Source organism: Balaenoptera physalus (genome assembly GCF_965194825.1).
Source record: "Balaenoptera physalus genome assembly, chromosome: 1".
NCBI classification, from domain to species: domain Eukaryota; kingdom Metazoa; phylum Chordata; class Mammalia; order Artiodactyla; family Balaenopteridae; genus Balaenoptera; species Balaenoptera physalus.
This window is the reverse complement of record NC_138882.1, coordinates 130,806,853-130,827,526: the sequence shown is the minus strand read 5'-3', so window position 1 is coordinate 130,827,526 and position 20,674 is coordinate 130,806,853. Positions and strand designations below refer to the sequence as shown.

The following is a 20,674-nucleotide window of genomic DNA, read 5'->3' as shown; positions in this document are numbered from 1 at the left end:
ATAAAATACCTAGGAATAAACCTACCTAAGGAGACAAAAGACCTGTATGCAGAAAATTATAAGACACTGATGAGAGAAATTAAAGATTATACAAATAGATGGAGAGATATACCAAGTTCTTGGATTGGAAGAATCAACATTGTGAAAATTACTATACTATCCAAAGCAATCTACAGATTCAATGCAATCCCTATCAAACTACCAATGGCATTTTTCACAGAACTAGAACAAAAAATGTCACAATTTGTATGGAAACGCAAAAGACTCCGAATAGCCAAAGCAATCTTGAGAAAGAAAAATGGAGCTAGAAGAATCAGGCTCTCAGACTACAGACTAAACTACAAAGCTACAGTAATCAAGACAGTACGGTACTGGCACAAAAACAGAAATATAGATCAATGGAACAGGATAGAATGCCCAGAGATAAACCCACACACATATGGGCACCTAATTTATGAAAAAGGAGGCAAGAACATACAATGGAGAAAAGACAGCCTTTTCAATAAGTGGTGCTGGGAAAACTGCACAGCTACATGTAAAAGAATGAAATTAGAACACTCCCTAACACCATACACAAAAATAAACTCAAAATGGATTAAAGACCTAAATGTAAGGCCAGACGCTATCAAACTCTTAGAGCAAAACAAACATAGGCAGAACACTATGACATAAATCACAGCAAGATCCTTTTTGACCCACCTCCTAGAGTAATGGAAATAAAAACAAAAATAAACAAATGGGACCTAATGAAACTTAAAAGCTTTTGCACAGCAAATGAAACTATAAACAAGACGAAAAGACAACCCTCAGAATGGGAGAAGATATTTGCAAATGAAGCAACTGACAAAGGATTCATCTCCAAAATTTACAAGCAGCTCATGCAGCTCAATATCAAAAAAACAAACAACCCAATCCAAAAATGGGCAGAAGACCTAAATAGACATTTCTCCAAAGAAGATATATAAATTGCCAACAAACACATGAAAGAATGCTCAACATCATTAATCATTAGAGAAATGCAAATCAAAACTATAATGAGATATCATCTCATCCCAGTCAGAATGGACATCATCAAAAAATCTACAAACAATAAATGCTGGAGAGGGTGTGGAGAAAAGGGAACCCTCTTGCACTGTTGGTGGGAATGTAAATTGATACAGTCACTATGGAGAACACTATGGAGGTTCCTTAAAAAACTAAAAATAGAACTACCATACAACCCAGCAATGCCACTACTGGGCATATACCCTGAGAAAACCATAATTCAAAAAGAGTCATGTACCCCAATGTTCATTGCAGCTCTATTTACAATAGCCAGGACACGGAAGCAACCTAAGTGTCCATCGACAGATGAATGGATAAAGAAGATGTGGCACATATATACAATGGAATATTACTCAGCCATAAAAAGAAATGAAATTAAGTTATTTTTAGTAAGGTGGATGGACCTAGAGTCTGTCATACAGAGTGAAGTAAGTCAGGAAGAGAAAAAGAAATGCCGTATACTAACACATATATGGAATCTAAAAAAAAAGTCGTTCTGGTGAGCCTAGGGGCAGGACAGGAATAAAGTTGCAGATGTAGAGAATGCACTTGAGGACACGGGGAGGGGGAAGGGGAAGCTGGGACGAAGTGAGAGTAGCATTGACATATACACACTACCAAATGTAAAATAGATAACTAGTGGGAAGCAGCCTCATAGCACAGGGAGATCAGCCTGGTGCTTTGTGTCCACCTAGAGGGGCGGGATAGGGCGAGTGGGACGGAGACCCAACAGGGAGGAGATATGGGGATATATGTATATGTATAGTTGATTCACTTTGTTACACAGCAGAAACTAACACACCATTGTAAAGCAATTATACTCCAATAAAGATGTTAAATTAATAAAAATTTAAAAAAAGAATGTGTATATGTGTATAACTGAGTCACCTTGTTGTACAGCAGACATTGGCACAATATTGTAAATCAACTCTATTTAAATTTAAAAAGTTTACAAAAAAGAAACTGAAGTCATGGGTCAAATCTTGAGATAAATATTTGGAAGTCATAACGTTACCACATGAAAAGTGATAAATTTTCCATAAAGAGTATCAGGATCTCTTGTTATAATGACAATAACAGTAACATTTAATACGTTTTTAGCATTAAATGTTTAATACGTTTTTAGCACTGTACTAAGTGCTCTTATGCATTATTTTGTTTACTTTGAAAAAATAACCTTATTGTGTAGGTAGACTGGAAACCATTATTAGCCTCACTTTACATATGCAAAAAACCAGGCATAGAGAGGCTAAGGACTGTACCCACCGTCACCCAGGTGGTAAATAATGCACCTGGGAGCCACACTCGTCCCTGTCTCGTTGCAGCAGAACAGACCCCTGTTGGTCATACCCTGCACTGCCATCAGCGGTTCCTACTCTGGGGAAGTGAGTAAAATGCTTCCTGTTTGAGACAGTCTATATATCCTACAGTTCTCTGACACACTGTCAGCTTCCTTTCTGACTGCTTGTCTGACTCTGCCTCATGGCGACAAATACATTTCAGGGTATCTAGTCACCCCTTCTCTGGGAACTGACTTCCTCTGTAATCCACAGGCATGGTCTCTGGCTGCCAAGTTTCTCCCATGTGCCTGTTCCTTGGCAATCAGTGACTAGATCTGGTTTGGACACTAGACCCAAACTAGGCCAGTCATTTCTGGCCACTCTATCCCAGGAATCAGAATTAGAATAGACAGCGAGTTAGGCATCAGGAGACCAGAACTGCAAAATATAAAGCTTGAAGACCAGAGAAGCAGAGAAAGCGAGCTTTCAGAAAGAAATTACTGAAGCAGATGTACAAGGAGAAGCGAAGATGGAAATCCTGATAGACTTCAGCTTCCTGTTCCAGTCCCTACCTGAGACCTGCGGTTGAGTTTCGTGAGATATATTGTATCCTTATACTGAAGTCCTTTTTCTTGCTTTTTGCTAGGTACAGGCAACCAAGGAGCCGCACTAATACACTCACTCTCTTGACCTGACTTAGGGTTTCAATAACTCATTTTAACAACATTATTATATCGTTGCAATAAAAAGGTGGTGGGGATTCAAGGATGAATTCTGGAGACTAAGTCTGCTTTCACAAATCTCACAGTTGAGTAAGAAATATAAGCTCAAGACTATAATATCAACACTGGTGTTAAGAGCCATGATAGAGACATGCAGAAGGTGCTGTGGAACGCAGAGGGGGTCATGAATGGATAGGTCTCTCCTGCTCTTGACTGACTCTGAACTTGGGCTCTACTTCCCACCAGCTCTCTGGCCCCTGTGCTTTTTGGCTTGGATCTTCCACTCTGATGTGGAACACTAGTGCCGATATTCTTGCTGGTTCCAGATTTCCATCCCCAAACTGGCTGAACAGCTAAAATATCTTGAAAACTTTGGTTGGGGGTGGGGGGGGGTGCCGGTGGTGGTGGTACAACTTCCAGCCCCTCCACACAAAGTACTACAATCCTGTAGGTCTGGGGTGGACCTAGAATGTGTAATTTTTAGTGTCCCATCAGATAATTCTGATGCACAATCAGATTTGGAGACCACTAGGCCACTTGATTTTATTCTGAATTTCATTCTTAACCTCTGTCTCAGTTCATGCACAGTCCTTAATTCTAGATGTACATAACAGACCAAACCTGATGGAGTAAGAGAAAAGCACGTCATCAGATGTGTATGAGCTTTGGGAAACACCACAATTAAGGGGAAGAGATAACAGTTATAGAAAGAGAAGCAGAAAAGTGATATTCAAGAAAGCTCAAGAATTTCAAGAAAGAAGGATTATAAATTCCACAGAAAAATGATTATTAAATGAATGCTTATTTGTACCAGGAACTGCTGTTAAGTGATTTACACACAGATATGTCATTTTCACAGTTCCACACAGAACACAGTGTGAATTGTACCCCCTTGAGCTGTGCAATACAATAGCAGTGGTATATTTATTATATCATTTAATGCTACCAATAATTCTGTGATGTATGCCATTGTTATCCTTCAATTTTATAGATGAGGAACTTGAGTCACAGAGGATAACCTAGTTTGTCCTAGCTCACTCAGCTAATAAGGGGTGGAGATGGCATTCAAAGGCAGATGGTCTGATCCCAAAGCCTGTGTTGAGCTACCTGGCAGTGAATTTCTCAATAGTGATGTTAGAGAAATTCCATAGATGAGTGGGGAGAGGAGACATATTGAAAGAGGTTAAAAACTTATATTGATCCTGTAATTATTTGCTTTTTACATAAAAATGGGAAAAAGTGATTTAAAAGTGTCTAGTCTGGCTTCTAATTTTGGTGTGATTTGCACCTCACAAAGTGAAAAAGTGGATTGTAGTATAAATGAAATGCTATTGTCAAATCTGAAAAGCTGACACTTTTTGATTGTAAATTCTGGCTGCCTTATATTTCAGTTGCAAATACACTAAGACCACAGTCAAATGATAAGATTTAGCTGATTTCACATAGTAATGGCAGCTGGAAAGTGATGACTTCAGCCTGCCCCATGTGCTGACAGAATTTGTATTGTCATGCAAATTTTTTATTTCCTGAAATCAATGCAGGGCATCGCTTTTTCTGAGGCTCTCATGTGCTCTAATTGCATCTCTGGAATAAATAGACTGAGGGGCCAGCTAAATAAAAAGAGCTACAATGCTTCACTATCACATAGCTTAGCTAATTAAATGCAATTCATATTCCTCACTTAAAGAAAAAGAAATTAAGATTGGGTAATCATTTTAAAAGCTTCTTCAGTTCTTATGACTCTCTGATCACCAAAATTATTGTGACAATAAAAAATATTCATCACAGACAGTTGTACATTTGTTATTGTAGCTAACAGTTTATACTGCATGCATACAATGCAATTTTTTACTAGAAATAATTCATGAATATTACGAAAAACAGTCCAGGTAATTAATTCAGTTCATGTGTGCTGATTGCACATGACTCTGTCGAATGAAAATGTCAAGATAAAGCAGCCAGTCATGCTTAGAAAGACTCTTTTCTTTCTTAAATGCAATCTGTTTAAATGACAATATAACTACCATTGATCAGTTATTAAAAGCAAAATTCTGAGACATTTAATTTTATTCATTCAGGTAGTCTCCTTCAGAGGATCTAATGTGACTTAGTGAAGGGAGAACTAAGGTGGGGTAAATAAGTATCCTGGAACTTAGAACTATTATGAGCAAGCACATCAGATAACTTTCCAACAAGCATGGGAAAACAGTGTCGTACAAAATTGTCTTGCTTTAATATTCAACAACAGTCAGTGGAGAATTCTGAATAATTAAATACTTGTTTTACTTTATTTTTCAAACATGTTTAAGATGCTGTGTCCATAAATAAGGGCCTGTCATTTCTTACAAGGAAAGGGTTCTCTTTCCTCTAAGTCTCAACAAAGGATAAGGAGCCATGTTCTTTGCCATTTCTTACAGGATGATGTTCCGACTTCTCAGCCCAGCACATCTGGCCTTTCTCCACCTGGCCCATCTCACCAGCCTCATCTCCTACCACCCTTCACTGTAACTTGATCTTTTAGCCAATCTGTACTGCTATGGTTCCCCTCCAAAATCAGGTATTTTGCATACTGCCCTTTGAATAATATGACTTTCCCTTCTTTGTTCCCTTGGCAATGGTTAAAGGAAGCCTACAGTTCCCCTTACAAACTTCCCACTCATTGTCAAGGAGAACAAGGACTAAAGACATTCTACTGGCCATTGTGCCAGTAAGTGGAGCCCACTTTGACTGGAGACCAATGTTGAGAACTTTCATATAACCCCACCCCCATGGTAACTAATTCCATTCATCTCTGAGACATACATACTTCTATTATTTGCATTGTTGCACTTGATACACCATACCAACAAGGTGTTTGTTTACATGCAGTGGTAGACTGATGCCCACGTCCTAATGCCAAAATTTGTGAATGTTACCTTACATGGCAAGAGGGACTTTGCAGATTTAATTAAGTTGAGAACCATGAGATGTGGAGATTATCCTGGATAATCTAGGTGAGCCCAATATAATCATAAGAGTCCTTAAGTGGGGAAAAGGGAGACAGAAGAGTCAAAGAAGGAGATGCAACAATGGAAACAAGGTCAGAGTGACGCAAGATGAGAAAAACTTGACTGGACATTGCTGGCTTTGATGACAGAAGCAGGTGATGAGCCAAAGAATGTGGCAAATTCTAGAAGCTGGAAATGTAAGAAGACTGCTTCTCCCATTGAGTCTCTAGAAAAAACGCAGCCCCTGCAGACACCTTGATTTTAGCCCACTGAGACCTCTTTTGGACTTCTGACCTCCAGAATTATAAGATACATTTGTGTGATTTTTAAGCCACCTCATTTGTGGTAATTCATTACAGCAGCAGAGGAAGCTAATACACACGACTATCCTTCTATTGGATTGATAGCTCCTGCAGGGCAGAAACTAGACCTTGGTTATTGCTCTATTGCTATTACCTACTTTGGTGCCTGGTATCAATATATACATAACAGGCACTCAATAAATGTTTATAGAGTAAGTTTTAAAAGAATGTCAATGTAATTTTGAACTCTCATATCTTTAATTTAGGTTATAAAAATACAAATAGGAGAGCAATCTTGACAATCATCAGGTAATTATTTTAGATAGATTTCAACTTGGATTAAAAGCAAGTTAATACACTCCTTAAAATGCACTTATGGAAAAAAAATTACTCTCCCTATCAATAACACGAATTTACCATACAATTTGTAATGTCAAGATCTGTAGGAGTTAACAAAGGAAGTAAGGGAGACAGTATCTCATACCGGTGCATAAAAATTGGTATCTGGGCTTCCCTGGTGGCGCAGTGGTTAACAATACGCCTGCCAATGCAGGGGACACGGGTTCAACCCGTGATCCGGGAAGTTCCCACACGCCGCAGAGCAACTGAAGCCCCTGCACCACAACTACTGAGCCTGCGCTCTAGAGCCCGCGTGCCACAACTACGGAAGCCCGTGTGCCTAGAGCCCGTGCTCTGCAACAAGAGAAACCACCGCAATAAGCAGCCCACGCACCGCAACGAAGAGTAGCCCCCGCTCTCCGCAACTAGAGAAAGCACGCACGCAAGGAAGACCCAGCGCAGCCAAAATAAATAAAATTAATTAATTAATTTAAAAAATCATATTAAAAACCTATTAATGAGATTTTTTTTAAAAATTGGTATCAAATTACTTGGTATCAAATGTCGTCTCTGCTACCTACAAGCTGTATGATCTTGAGAGAATTGCTTTTTTCTCTCTGAACTTCCATTTTGTCATTTATAGAATGATAGTAGCAAAAAATAAAAAATGAAAAAAGAAGGAAACAATTTCTGCCTTCGGGGTGACCATCTAACTGGAAAATAGTAAAGGGTATGTAAATCACCTTTATAACCAAAGTTGATCTGTGCAGAATCGATGCAACTCAACTTTGGTTGAATTGTCACATTGGCTATAAGTGACACCAACAATTCTAAATGGTTTCAATGACTAAGATGGGTGTGACATTTATGGAATCACTTTTTGGAGGAGAGGAATTTTGAGCCTGCTTAAAGGACAGAATTTTGTGGCACATGGCAAAGCTGGACAAAAGCACATACTGGGCCATAGCGAAGAGCTATGTCTGGGGGAGGAGAGCAGTTAGGGGAATGATGTATATCATCGGGAGTTGGAGGAGGATGTACAAAGCCCCTCAAGTCTCCTGAGAAAGTAACCCAACCGTCATGTGTTTTTGTTTCTGCTTGATGCAGAGGAAATAGAAAAGTTAAGGCAGACGCACCAACATGAAGATTGCTATCATATTTCAGACATGAGATGGTAGATGCCTGACTGAGGCTGTAGCAGTGAGAGACGATGAGGCAATTCCAGAAGCACTGCAGAGGAATGCATTTGGTGGGGGTGAAAGAAAGGGCATGGTACCATGCTTCATCACCTAGTGATGGCAATGCCTCATGCAGAAAATGATGTGCATTCCAGAAACTCATCTTGAGCAGAAACATGACCCCACACTGGGCATGGCAAGATTAATGGAAATGGAAATGAGACTCCTTCAGCATTGATTCCAACCAAACAATACCATGGTATCATGACCTTATAATGGTGGTTTTTCTCCCAGTCTGAGTAACCTCCTAAACATATGGATGATAAATCACCCTATGTTACACCAGAATGTCAAATCTCCTACTTTAAGAAAGGTTTTTCTACTCACGGCGTTGGTTTCTAAATAGTTTGCATCATCATTTGAAACAGTCTGCCCTATATGAACACAAATTGTTAACATTTAGTTAGAATGCCAACCTTAGAAGTAATACCTAAAAGAAGCAACCTCATTTCCACTGAGCAGGTAAAAGAAAACATACATAAAGCACTCAGGCTGCGTCTTAATAGACTGATTTTATAGGCAGTGCTGAAAGATGCACATTTGGGAGCATTGGAAATGCACTTCTGAAAAAATTATTTTTCTTGACTACTGTGACAAAGCAGTGAATTTGTGCTATAGAACAGTCATGAATTATTGGATAATCACACATATTCTCAGAATAAATAAAATTCTGAATCAATATTGATTTAAAAAGAGTCTGGAAGCAAACAAGAACATGAATTGAGTTTGAAGGTTATTCAGCTTGGGTTTTCTAATATTTCTTTCTAGCCATATTTGTATTTTATTGCTCAACATGTGGCACTCAAAAAAAAAAAAAAAAAAGACCCATGACATACTCTAATTATACTGAAGCAACTCCTTATTTTCTTCCAGTTTCATAGGTTATACATTTCATTATCATGCCAGTCCCTCCCTATTCCTCTACCTCCTAAAAATTATAAGAACAATTTCACAACCAGAGATAGGAAATGAAGAGCATATTTACTCACCCTAAAAATAAAAATAAGTGACTTCATCTTGCCTTTCCATCTACAGAGTTCAGGCAGTAGCACAGTAAATGAATAAAGGTTAGGGAAAATGATAGTTTTCATCATTATATAAATACAAACATTAACTTTTGTAAAAAAAAAAAAAAAAAGGAGAAAATTATCTTTAAAGTTATAGTTGGGGAACTGCAGAAGGAGCACGGAAAATGTCATTTCCGGAGAATTGGAGCCACGCCTTGTGGGCTGCAACATGGAGGCGACCAGTGGAAATGATGAGGTTTCCGGGGGACTGAGTCTGTGGCGCATGCTGTTTCTCTCCCAGCCGAGTCTTACGCCAACGATCCTGATATTGAGATGGCTTGGGCCATGAGAGCAATGCAGCATGCTGAAGTCTACTACAAAAAGTGGAGACCATTCTGTTTGAGGTTTGATGGGATTGTAGAAGACTTCAACTATGGTACTCTGCTGCGACTGAACTGTTCTCAGGGCTACACTGAGGAAAACACCATCTTTGCACCCAGGATACAATTTTTTGCCATTGAAATTGCTCGGAACTGGGAAGGTTATAACAAAGCAGTTTACACTAGTGTTCAGGACAAAGAAGAAGAGAAAGGAGCCAACAATGGAGGAGACAAAGGAGCCAACAGTGGAGGAAAAGAAGAGAAAGGAGCCAACAGAGAAGGAGAAAAGGAGAAAACCAACAAAGGAGGAGAAAAAGAGAAAGAAGCCTACAAAGAAATCAACAAAAATGGTGAAACAGCTATGTAAGGTAGACAGGGAACAGCACTCTAGAAGCTGTGATTCAACTGAGCCTACAAGTACCATGATGCTACTTGCACAGGCCCCTGTGGTCAAATGTATCTCCTTGTTCACTGGAAGAACACGCAGAAGGACATCTTTCTGGCCTAATCATCAGGAGCTACAATGGTTGTTCTCTTGTATGAACTGGCTTGAACACTATTAGTGGGGTCTTAGTTGATGGTTTCTTGCTTCTCACCACCAGTCAAGTCAGAAATTTTGTAAATAAATTTCTTTTGGTTCTTATGACAAAAAAAAAAAGTTATAGTTGAGTACAAGACTTTCTGTTGAACTTAAGAATAAACACTAAAGAAAAATAGCAAGAAGTGGTCAACTTATCACAATTGCATAAAGCAGTTTGGCAGCTGGTGATAATCTCTCTCCTACTTCCTCATATCGTCCACAGGTTATTGATGAGACCAAAATTAAACTGCTTATCAACTCTGACTTTTGCCACAACTCAAGAAGATGGAAGATCATAATCACTAGAAAAACATCCCTATTCATGGGCCTGAAATGTAGGAAAGAAAACATGTTTTAGCACATAATTTCTACCCACAAGGCATCACAATCCAACTAATAAAAACTGCAGGTGGAGTACACTATTAGAATCTGTATCATGTGGATGCCTCTACTTATAGGATAATTGAGGGAAAATTGTGGTAAACTATGGTCTTTCACCAATCAGTCAAACTAGTCACTTATAACGACCATCAGGGGAATAGCAGACAGCAGGGGTACACAACCTACTTCATGACCCATTCTAAACTGTCACCTCTATTCAGAGAGAGAACAAAAGAGAGAAACTGATATTCTTTCTTCTTTCTCATGGTAGTGGGTGGGGGTGTGTTACAGAACAAGATAATCACTTGGAATGGATGCCTGGGGGCTTATCTCACTCCTTCCTGGAGTCCTGTCTCCTTGAATCAAGTCAAAGATAAAATAGACTGGGTTTTATACTTGTAAATTCTATGGAGCGTATGTGAGACAGAAATGCTCATGAAATTTTTTTGCTCATAAAATGGATTTTTCACAAAGAGACTGAACATATTGTGAGCTCAATGTCAAAAGACAAGTTTGGGTATTTCTTAGACATTCTGGGCAGATTTAGAGGAGGGAGTGAAAAACTAGGGAAGGGAAATCTAGCACTCAGGACAAGGATTTGCCTAAATAATCTGCCGTGCTAGAAATACAAAATGCAAAATTACCCAGCAGATTTGAAAATGAATCAAATTGAATCTGGAAGTGAAAAATACAGTAAATGAAATGTAAAACTTAGTGAATAAGTTTGACATCAGGTTAGACACAGCTGAAGAGGCAACTGGTAAACTAGAAAGTAAGTCATTAATAAATTATTAATAAATAATAAATAAATAAATAAAGTCAAATAAATTATTCAGAATGCAGCACAGAGAAACTAAGAATGAAAAATATTAAAGAATAGTTGATACACTAAGTACAGAGTGAGAAGTTTTAATGTATGTCAAATCAGATTTCCAGAAAGAGAGAATAGAGATGATGGAGAGGGGCAATGAAAGAAAATAATTGCTAACATAGAATTCGATATCTAGTATCCCTATATCTAGAGAAAACATGTTCCCCAATAAAAGGTGAAATAGAGAGACTTTTAGGAAAAAGAAAAAGCAAGAAAGTTTGCCATCAGCAGCATCTCACTAAAATATATTATGTATTTCTGAGAGAAGTAACAGTGAGACAAGATGGAAGGTCTTTGATGAAAGAAGAAATGTAGTGTGAAGACCTATGAAGGGAGGAAGAGAACAATCAGTGGCTATAGAAAGCAATGATAATAAAGTCTGTGGGGTTAAATAAAACAAGAGAAAATTACAACAATAATAGAATGTAATCCAAGAGTTGAAGTATTGTAAGCTTCTTGTATAAATAGCAGGTAAAATATTAATGAATTTTAAACTTTAATGAGTATGCATGCTATAATTTTTAAAAAGCAGAATCAGTATATATTACTTTGAAAATAGTATAGGAAGAAAACGGAATAAGAAAAATTAGCCAATCCAAAATCAGATAAGAAAGATTAGAAAAACCATTATAGATCAGACAGGGCGGGCTTCCCTGGTGGTGCAGTGGTTAAGAATCCACCTGCCAATGCAGGGGACACGGGTTCGAGCCCTGGTCCGGGAAGATCCCACATGCTGTGGAGCAACTGAGCCCACGTGCCACAGCTACTGAAGCCCGTGCACCTAGAGCCCGTGCTCTACAACAAGAGAAGCCACCACAGTGAGAAGCCCCTGCTCGCTGCAACTAGAGAAAGCCCACGTGCAGCAATGAAGACCTAACACAGCCAAAAAAATAAACAAGTAAATAAATAAATTTATAAAAAAAAAAAAAAAAAAAGGACAGGGCAATGAGAAAGCACAATACAGGTTTCCCCCACTATCCAAAATTCTATGAAACCTTTCATAAGCCAAAACGGGGTAAAGCAAAGAAGCAATTACCTTAGGACACATCTTGCTAACAGATGCACAAAATAAATTGAGATGAAGCACAGATGCTTACAGATATACTTCAAAGCTATGGCAGCTTGATGCTGAGACTGAGTGTAGTTCCTGGGGAAGGAGCTTGGCAGTGCCACTCTTGCCCCCTGGAATGTGTGCTGCCTCTACACTGGCTGCGCTGCAAAACAAATGCTGAATGCTATTTTCACTTTTCACTGTTTTTGTAAAAGCGAAAATCCTCTTCCAATTTCTTTCAGTTAATGAAAACAGGTACTAATGTTTTAGTACCTGTTTTAGGTCTTTCATAAAAGCAAAGTGACTTGAAGGGAACTTTTGAAAAGAAGGGGATACGTACATATATAAAGTGATGTATATTGTTATGGACTGAATGTTTGTGTCCTCCCAAAACTCATATGTTGAAGTCCCAACACCGAATATGATGGTATTTGGAGGAAGGGTCTTTGGGAGATAATTAGGTTTAGATGAGGTCATGAGGGTGGACCCCCACAATGGGATTAGTGTCCTTATAAGAAGAGGAAGAGAGACCAGAGCCAGCTCTCTCTGCCATGTGAGGACATAGTGAGAAGGCAGCCATCTTCAAGCCAGAAAGAGGGCTCTCACCAGGAACCAAATCAGCCAGCACCTTGATCTTGGACTTCCCAGCCACCAGAATTGTGAGAAATAAATATCTGTTGTTTAAGCCACCCAGTCTATGGTATTTTGTTGTAGCAGACTAAGACATATATAAACTCAAATATAATGACAATTACATTAAATATAAATGGACTAGATGTGCCTGTGAGAAATAAAAATTGTCATACTAGATTAAAAAAATCCAACTATATGCCATATGTATATCCAAAAAATAAGGATAGAAAAAAGTTGAGGCAAAAGGATAGAAAAAGATACAGCATGTAAATAATAACCAAAAGAAAGGAGTTGTATGTAATCTCTGAAAACAGAGATTATAGTAAAAAGCATTATTAGCAATAAAAAGGGTCACTTCATAATGATAAAAGGTCCAATTAACCAGGAAGATGTAACACAGGCAATTAATAAAATTTTAAGTGTACATGTATAGAACTGCAAGGAAAAATAGACAAATCCACAATCATAGTAGAAGATTTTGACATACTTTCTCAGTATTTCAAATACTATGATAAAACAGACCCAAAAAACCCTTTTCTGTGTACGTTCTTTTCAGTAAATATGATAGGACAATGGATATCCACAAAGAAAAAAATAATAATAAACTTGAACCCCCTACCTCACATCAGACACAAAAATCGATTCCAGAAAAACTTAAAGTGAAAGATAAAATCATAAAGCCTCAGAGAGAGGATTTATTAAGCAATAGCACAAAAAGTACTAGTCATAAAGGAAATAAATGATAAATTTAACTGCAACAAAAATAAGAAATTCTGTTTATCAAAAGACTCACTAAAAAGAGGGATAAGACATTCACAGAGGATACTAATCACACCTATAACATTGAATTACTAATACCCAGAGTATATAACTCCTACTGTTAAAGAGAAAAAGACCAGCCAAAAGCTTAATGGAAAAGTGAGCAAAGGACTTGGGTAGGAACTTCAGAGGAGGAAATCCAAATGGTCAATAAATAATAAAGTAATATTCCATCTTGTTAATAATTAAGCAGATATAAGTGAAAACCACAAAAAAGAAATAACTATATAACCCCAAAACACTTGCAAAAAGTAAAAAGCTTGATAAGATGATGTTGACAAAGATGTGGAGTAATGGGATCTCATACACTGTCAGTGAGAATGAACATTGGTAGAACCACTCTTGGAAAAGTTTGGCATGATCTGACCCTATGACCGAGCAATTTTACTCCTAAGTATAGATATCCCAAACTACTGCCTGTATGTATAAAGATACATGTACAATAATATTCATGGCAGCAACATCTGTAATAGCCAAAAATTTAAGACAACTCAATGTCCATCAAAAGTAGAGAAGATAAATAAATTATGGTAGTCATACATGAAATACTAAGCAGTTACCTCCTTGCTAGAGGTGATCATTGCCCTTAGTTTTATGATAATCATTTCCTTGTTTTTCTTGTAGTTTATCATCTCTTATGTATTCCTAAATAATATAATTTAGTTTTGGTTATTTTTGGCTTTACGTAAATGGAATGGGAGGGGGGTTGTCTTTTCCCCTTATCATTATGTTTACGAAATCCATACAGCTGTACATATGCTCTTTCTCAGGCACACACATAAACACACCCAAACTCACAAACATGGAAAATAAAATTCTACTTTTTCCAAAGAAAAAGTCCCACAGAGGATACCCATATTACTTCAGAGACTCTGGTAGTTCAAATCCAAAGACTCAAATAGTCCATTTAGTGAATCTACCAAGAAACCAGTTATGACCTTGATTACAGCTGCAAAATCTGTGTTATCTCAGCAAGTCACTTCTCTGACTCAAAACATAGTAATATTTTGACTACATTAGTCATCATACAGTTACTTTTTATTCACTCTCTAACACAGACTGATGCCAGTTAGGCTTTTCATAATGCTACACATGCAACTATTGGCCAGAACACATCATAAAATTGACTTAAGAAGTGCCCTGCTTTCACATTTTTTTAAATTGATTTTAATTGGTTGCTTTACAATGTTGTGTTAGCCTCCAGTGCACAACAAAATGAATCAGCCACACACATACACATATCCCCTCCCTTTTGAACTTCCCTCCCATTTAGGTTACCACAGTGCATTAGGCAGAGTTCCCTGTGCTATACAATATGTTCCCATCAGTTGGCTATTTTATACATAGTATCAATAATGTATATGTGTCAATCCCAGGGGGAAAGGGGTAGGGTGGGAGGAATTGGGAGACTGGGATTGCTTTCACATTTTAAAAGCCTGACTGCCCGCCAGATTTCAATGCCAGATTTCAAACCTGCTTTCCACAGAGGAGACGATGAAGATGAAGTCACAGCCAGAAGGAATGTATACACTTCTCAAGTGCTTCCTGGTCACTTGGGTTATTTCAGTGATGATCCTGCCAATAGCCGTTTCCTACCGCTGCGGCAGCCAAGGATGGGTGCCACCTCTTGCCTCACGTTCATAAAGAAGAAATAATATAGGGCAAGATTTGCTACACTTTTCTAAGGATGATTCTTCCTTCACATTTTATTCACCCCAAAGGCCTGTAAATTAACATATGACCTTTCCTCCCACTACTATTTTTTTTAAATAAGTGAAATATTTTAGAGGGATTTTAGAGCAGTTTCTACCTCTAAAGAACACATACAGATTCTACCTGTAGAATCACTGCAGCTGTCTGTTACTTTAGCCATAAATTCCCCTGATCATCCCAGGGCCACAGGAAAAGGCTCTTAGAGGATGCAGATAGCATCCTTTAGAGCAGCTTTATGCAGAGGTCTACACAGCTGTGCACAGGTGGGTACTTTAGGCATTTTGAAGATAACTCAGGTTACAGCCCCATCCCAATCATTCCCAAGGCTTCCTGATTAATGGGATGATACCTGATTTAAGGTAGCTGGAAGAGCTTTCAAAATCCAATGATCAACCAGTGGTCCAACCAACTCGAGCTCTTAACTAAAACCTCCTAGGTCTTCTCTTTCTTCTAGGAACTCTTTAGAATTCCTAAGACATTTATTTTTGACTCAGGTCTATTAGGTTACCCTATGTACTCAAGTAAAACGTTGTTTGGGACATCTTTTCTATGCCAAGATGACACCAATCCAAGGAGAGTTTGCTACCGTCCTCCACGAGTAGATGACTGAGAAACATTTCCCCGTTACCTCTGAAATCTATACCTACTTCTTTTTTTATTGAAGTATAGTTGATTTACAATGTTGTGTTAGTTTCAGGTGTACAGCAAAGTGATTCAGTTTTATATATATATATACATATATACACACACACACACACACACACACACACATATAGACATATATATACATATATATTCTTTTCCAGAGTCTTTTCCATTATAGGTTATTACAAGTATATCTACTTCCTAATGTCCACTTTTCCCCACTCTGTTATCAGTTAGAGTCAGAAGTGAGATGTTAGTAAGATGTGCTTATTTATTTAGCAATATATATTTAGTCAAAACTTTTAAATTACGGTATTCTCTGTGTTTAATAAACAAAAATTTCCCACAATAAAATATTTCCCAAAATAAAACCAGTGTTGATGCACATGAAAAAATAAAAGGCCCTTAAGTGATTTAAAAGACAACTGTATAAAACACTTATAAACTACATTGTTGGGTTTTATAACATATAAAGATGTAGTAGAAAGAGAGTTAAACAAGAAACAGAAAGTCTATATTCAAGTCTTGTGTCTTTGACTCTATATGTAACTCTGAATAAATTTTGCCTTTTTATATCTTAGTTGCCTGTTGAAGGATATAATCGATACACCACCTAAGTCACGGCTTGAAAAATCAAATGAGATCATGATGTGAAATCATTTATAAAAAGTATATTTCCATGAACATGAGAAAGCATTATGATTATGATTATTACAGTTTTACTTTAAATATCATATGTAAAATGTCTGACACATCACAGGTCCTCAATAAAAAATTTCCCTTCTCCTTCCCTATTGATTTCCTAAAAACACAGCTCAATTTTAATTCCCACACCCATGCCACTCACTCTGTCTTCCTTTATCTTACCAGTGAGAATTTAGAGAAAGGAAAGGATCACCTTTACATCTTCCTCTCTTGTCTTTAGCTTCTGGTGCCTTTCCAGCTGCCAAAATGACCAAAAGTGCCTTCACAAATCTCATCTCCAAGAGTTCCTGAACTTAGAGGCTCAGGCAACCTGGGATACTATTCACTGACAAAGAGCCCTTAAAATATGTGTCCTGACTGAAAACTTCCCTTTAGGTTGATTTCGACCTCTGAACAGTTTTCTCTGAGCACTGAACAGAATTGATTTTATTTCACTGAGCACTTACACTGTGAGGGTCAAGACGGATAAGAAACAGTGCTCCTCTTGAGAAGGAAATTGCACTGTAGAAGTGGGAACACACCAATATTGTAACTCAGCAAGAAATCCAAGAGTTCTCGAAGGAGAGTACAAAGACCTCAGGTAATGTGATGGAAGGACAGTTCACATTCAGCTGAACACACCAAGAAAGCCTTCAAATTAAGGAGGTATCATTTGAGCTAGACTTGGTGAGAGCCTGGGCCCAGTGGGTAAAGAAAGGAAAACCTGAGATGGAGAAATTCAGTGTGTCAAGAAAATAGTGAATCACACAGGAGGAAGATGTGTAAATACGGTCAGAGCTAGCTTAAAGACTTGTTCAAATAAGCTAGTTTTATCTTTCTTACTAATTTGAATTTAACCCTGTTCTCAAATCTCATTAGAAAACCAACAAATATGATTCAATAAGTAATGTCGCACATCGCTTCCAGAAAACCTACTCCAGAACTTCAGAAATTTTGGAAAACAACTTGCCTTTAAAATTTAATATGGCTTTTACCCTAATCTGTCTTTAGTTCTGTGCTTCTTAAACATTCACACACATACACACATGCACACACACAATTCTAGACTATTGCTTAGGAAAGATTTTTATTCTATGAGCTACTTTATTTCATACTAGAAACTATACCTGATTCATAGTTTAAGTACTTAGTAAACATACAAAAAGAATAGAACAGAAAACAGATAAGAGTTTGCACAGTCAAGGTTCTCCAGCAGATTCTTCAGGGGAAAAAATGCTTGAAATGATGTAAATCAAGATGCAGTGAACATAGAAATAGAGAACAGACTTGTGGTTGCCAAGGGGAAGGTGGGTAGGGGAGCGACAGAGTGGTAGGCTGGGGTTAGCAGACGCAAACTAGTATATAGAGGATGGATAAACAACAAGGTCCTACTGTATAGCACAGGGAACTATATTCAGTATCCTGTGACAAACCATAATGGACAAGAATACGAAAAAGAATGTATATAGACGTATATAACCGAATCACTTTGCTGTACAGCAGAAATCAACATCACATTGTAAATCAACTATACTTCAACAAAATAATTTTTTTAAAAGCCCCCCAAAAAGATGCAGTGAATATATGAAGCACAGGGGAAACTGGTATGAGTTACAGAAGCTTGATAAGCATGCATGCCATATTTAGTATATTTAAAGTATCGCTAGAGATTGTTATGCCAATGACTCAGTCTAATATGTTCATTACACAAAAAGCCAACTTTTTTGCATTGCACTTTTACATCATATTCCCTATGCTTAAGGAATACATTGGTTTGTATATTTGCAGGAGAGCATTTAACTAGGTTTATAAAAGTTTAACAAATAACTAACAATTTTTTGTGAATATTTATTTAGGCTGGTATATCACTAAGTCAGGTATTGGAGTAAAATGTCAATATTATCAGGACATGTTGCTTTAGCCAGAATTATTTGACAGAGAAACCAAGAAAAAGAAAAAGGCCCCTGCTAAGTATCACATTTAACAAGACCATCTGACCAATCAGGTCAAGGTTCTTATCACAATCACTGACTTGAGTAATTATTTGTTCTGTAGATCCTAATGAGCTCTGACTTTGGCAGCATCAACTCAGTTTTTCTGGAAAATGTGCTTGTAAAATCTTCTTTAAGTGCGTACCTTGATATCATAACAAAATGGACTTTGGCTCCCCCTCTCTCACAAGCACGCATACACACACAGGACACCCACAAATTCAGGACAAATTGGTATTCTGAATGCTCAAAATCAAACATCCTGAAAATGTATTCCAAGAACTTCATTATTATTGTTTATTATTGTCAAAAGGAATTCTGCTTCCTGAGGGACATGTAACTATGAAAACATTCCCTATGTTTACTGTTTCCACAATCTATCCTAGAACACTGGACATTTATGTATGGAACATTAAGTATACCAACCAGTTAAATGCACATTAAAATTTGTCAGCAATGCTAAACTACAGTCCAATGGAAATTTTCCTTGCAGGCACACATCTCTCTTATTCTTATGGTTTTATGGAAGACATCCAAAGAAAGCAAGAGTGACTAATTCTTTTCTTCTTACTATTTGTATATTTTGGTATAGAATAAATAACCTGCTAAGTATTACATCAGAAATATTTTAAAATAATACTATTTTTTGTATTTTTGGCTTTAAGGATGATCAAAACTTTCAGGAGTTCCTGGGATAAGGAAAAGAAAGAACTGGTGTGAAATAATTACTTGTTCTTTTCAATGCAGTGATTAAAATTGAGACGATAACATTGATTCATAGAGCAAATCTGCCATGATAGAACTTTCTATTTTGAAGGTATATTACTATTATTTCATTTTTGAAAACAATTTAAATTGGTCTCTTTAAATCAGAGGTTGATTTTTAATTTCAAAATAATAATTTTGGCACACAATTATTATTTAAAATAAAAATAAGAATTTATTCTTTCTTTTTTCACATTTCCAGTTAAATGTAGTTCTGTTGTTTCATCAGTATAAAAAAACAAACAGCTTTCTTTTTCAATAAACGAAGACGTTAGCTACGTTTGTAAAGAAAGGAAAAGTAAAGCTTCACCAAAAGAATGAAAAATAAAGGTGAACCACATTAACCCATTACCAGGTTTCCAGCTGAAGTTTTCCAGTTGCTTACTCATGTCCCTGCTTCCAGCTCATGCTCTCAAACCCCAACTGCACTTTCCCATTTAAGCAATCCAGTTTTCTCAGCAAGTTCTGAGCTGCTAAGATACTATTTATCTATGTTTAAAAATAAAATTGAGTAGCTTAGCTTTTTCTCTGCTAAGGGTGGTTCTAACTGAAGAGCTTTCTTCAATGAATAGAAAAATTATATTCCTCAATGTTCCACCCTCTGGCATTAAGGCAGGCCTGGTTACCTGGAAAAGAATGCCAAGCTCAAAAATTAACATTATAGGATTTCCTTTAGTTGCAGGAGGAAAGAAAGAATTTCTGGGCTCTTTGTATTCCTAGGCTATAATATATACTTATACCTATCTACATCTGAAACTATTATTTTAGAAAGAAGAGTATAACTTTAAGGATTTGTTGATTGGAATTTCTTGCACTTAAAATAGTTCCATTCTTTTATAACTCCTTTCATCTCTCCAGCTACTGGAACTGACTCAGGCTCAGGTAGCATATTTGTCAGAATATTCTCAAGCATTACAAAAATGGTCAAGGGTATGTCCTTACAAATGCCTATAGACGCCCTTGCCATGCAATTTATACAGAGTACGTACTCCTTACTCCTTGTCCTTGTGCTGAAGTGCTCTGCTCTCACCTTATCCTACAAGAGCAAACCAAACTGGGATAAAATGCAAATACGTAGCTACAGAAGTAGAGAAATAAATAGGTGGGAACTCTTGTTAATATGCAAACATGTATCATGAATCTCTGGGAACATAAGGTAGGAATCAGGACCCATTTTGCATAATAAGGCATCCTTGCTCTCTGGTTACAAAAGCTAGGGGACACTTGTTAACATTTTTAAGT

The 20,674-nt window shown here is 37.3% G+C and overlaps 1 protein-coding gene and 1 pseudogene across 3 annotated transcripts in view; one reads left to right on the top strand and one right to left on the bottom strand.

Annotated features, from left to right (window-relative positions):
• SLC44A5 (solute carrier family 44 member 5) overlaps positions 1-20,674 on the bottom strand; it is a 361,866-nt gene that overhangs the window by 167,730 nt on the left and 173,462 nt on the right. The window lies entirely within an intron of this gene.
• Positions 9,134-9,877, top strand: LOC309641337 (annotated as a pseudogene). Its single transcript has one exon. The product of its transcript is annotated as an uncharacterized misc_RNA (transcript).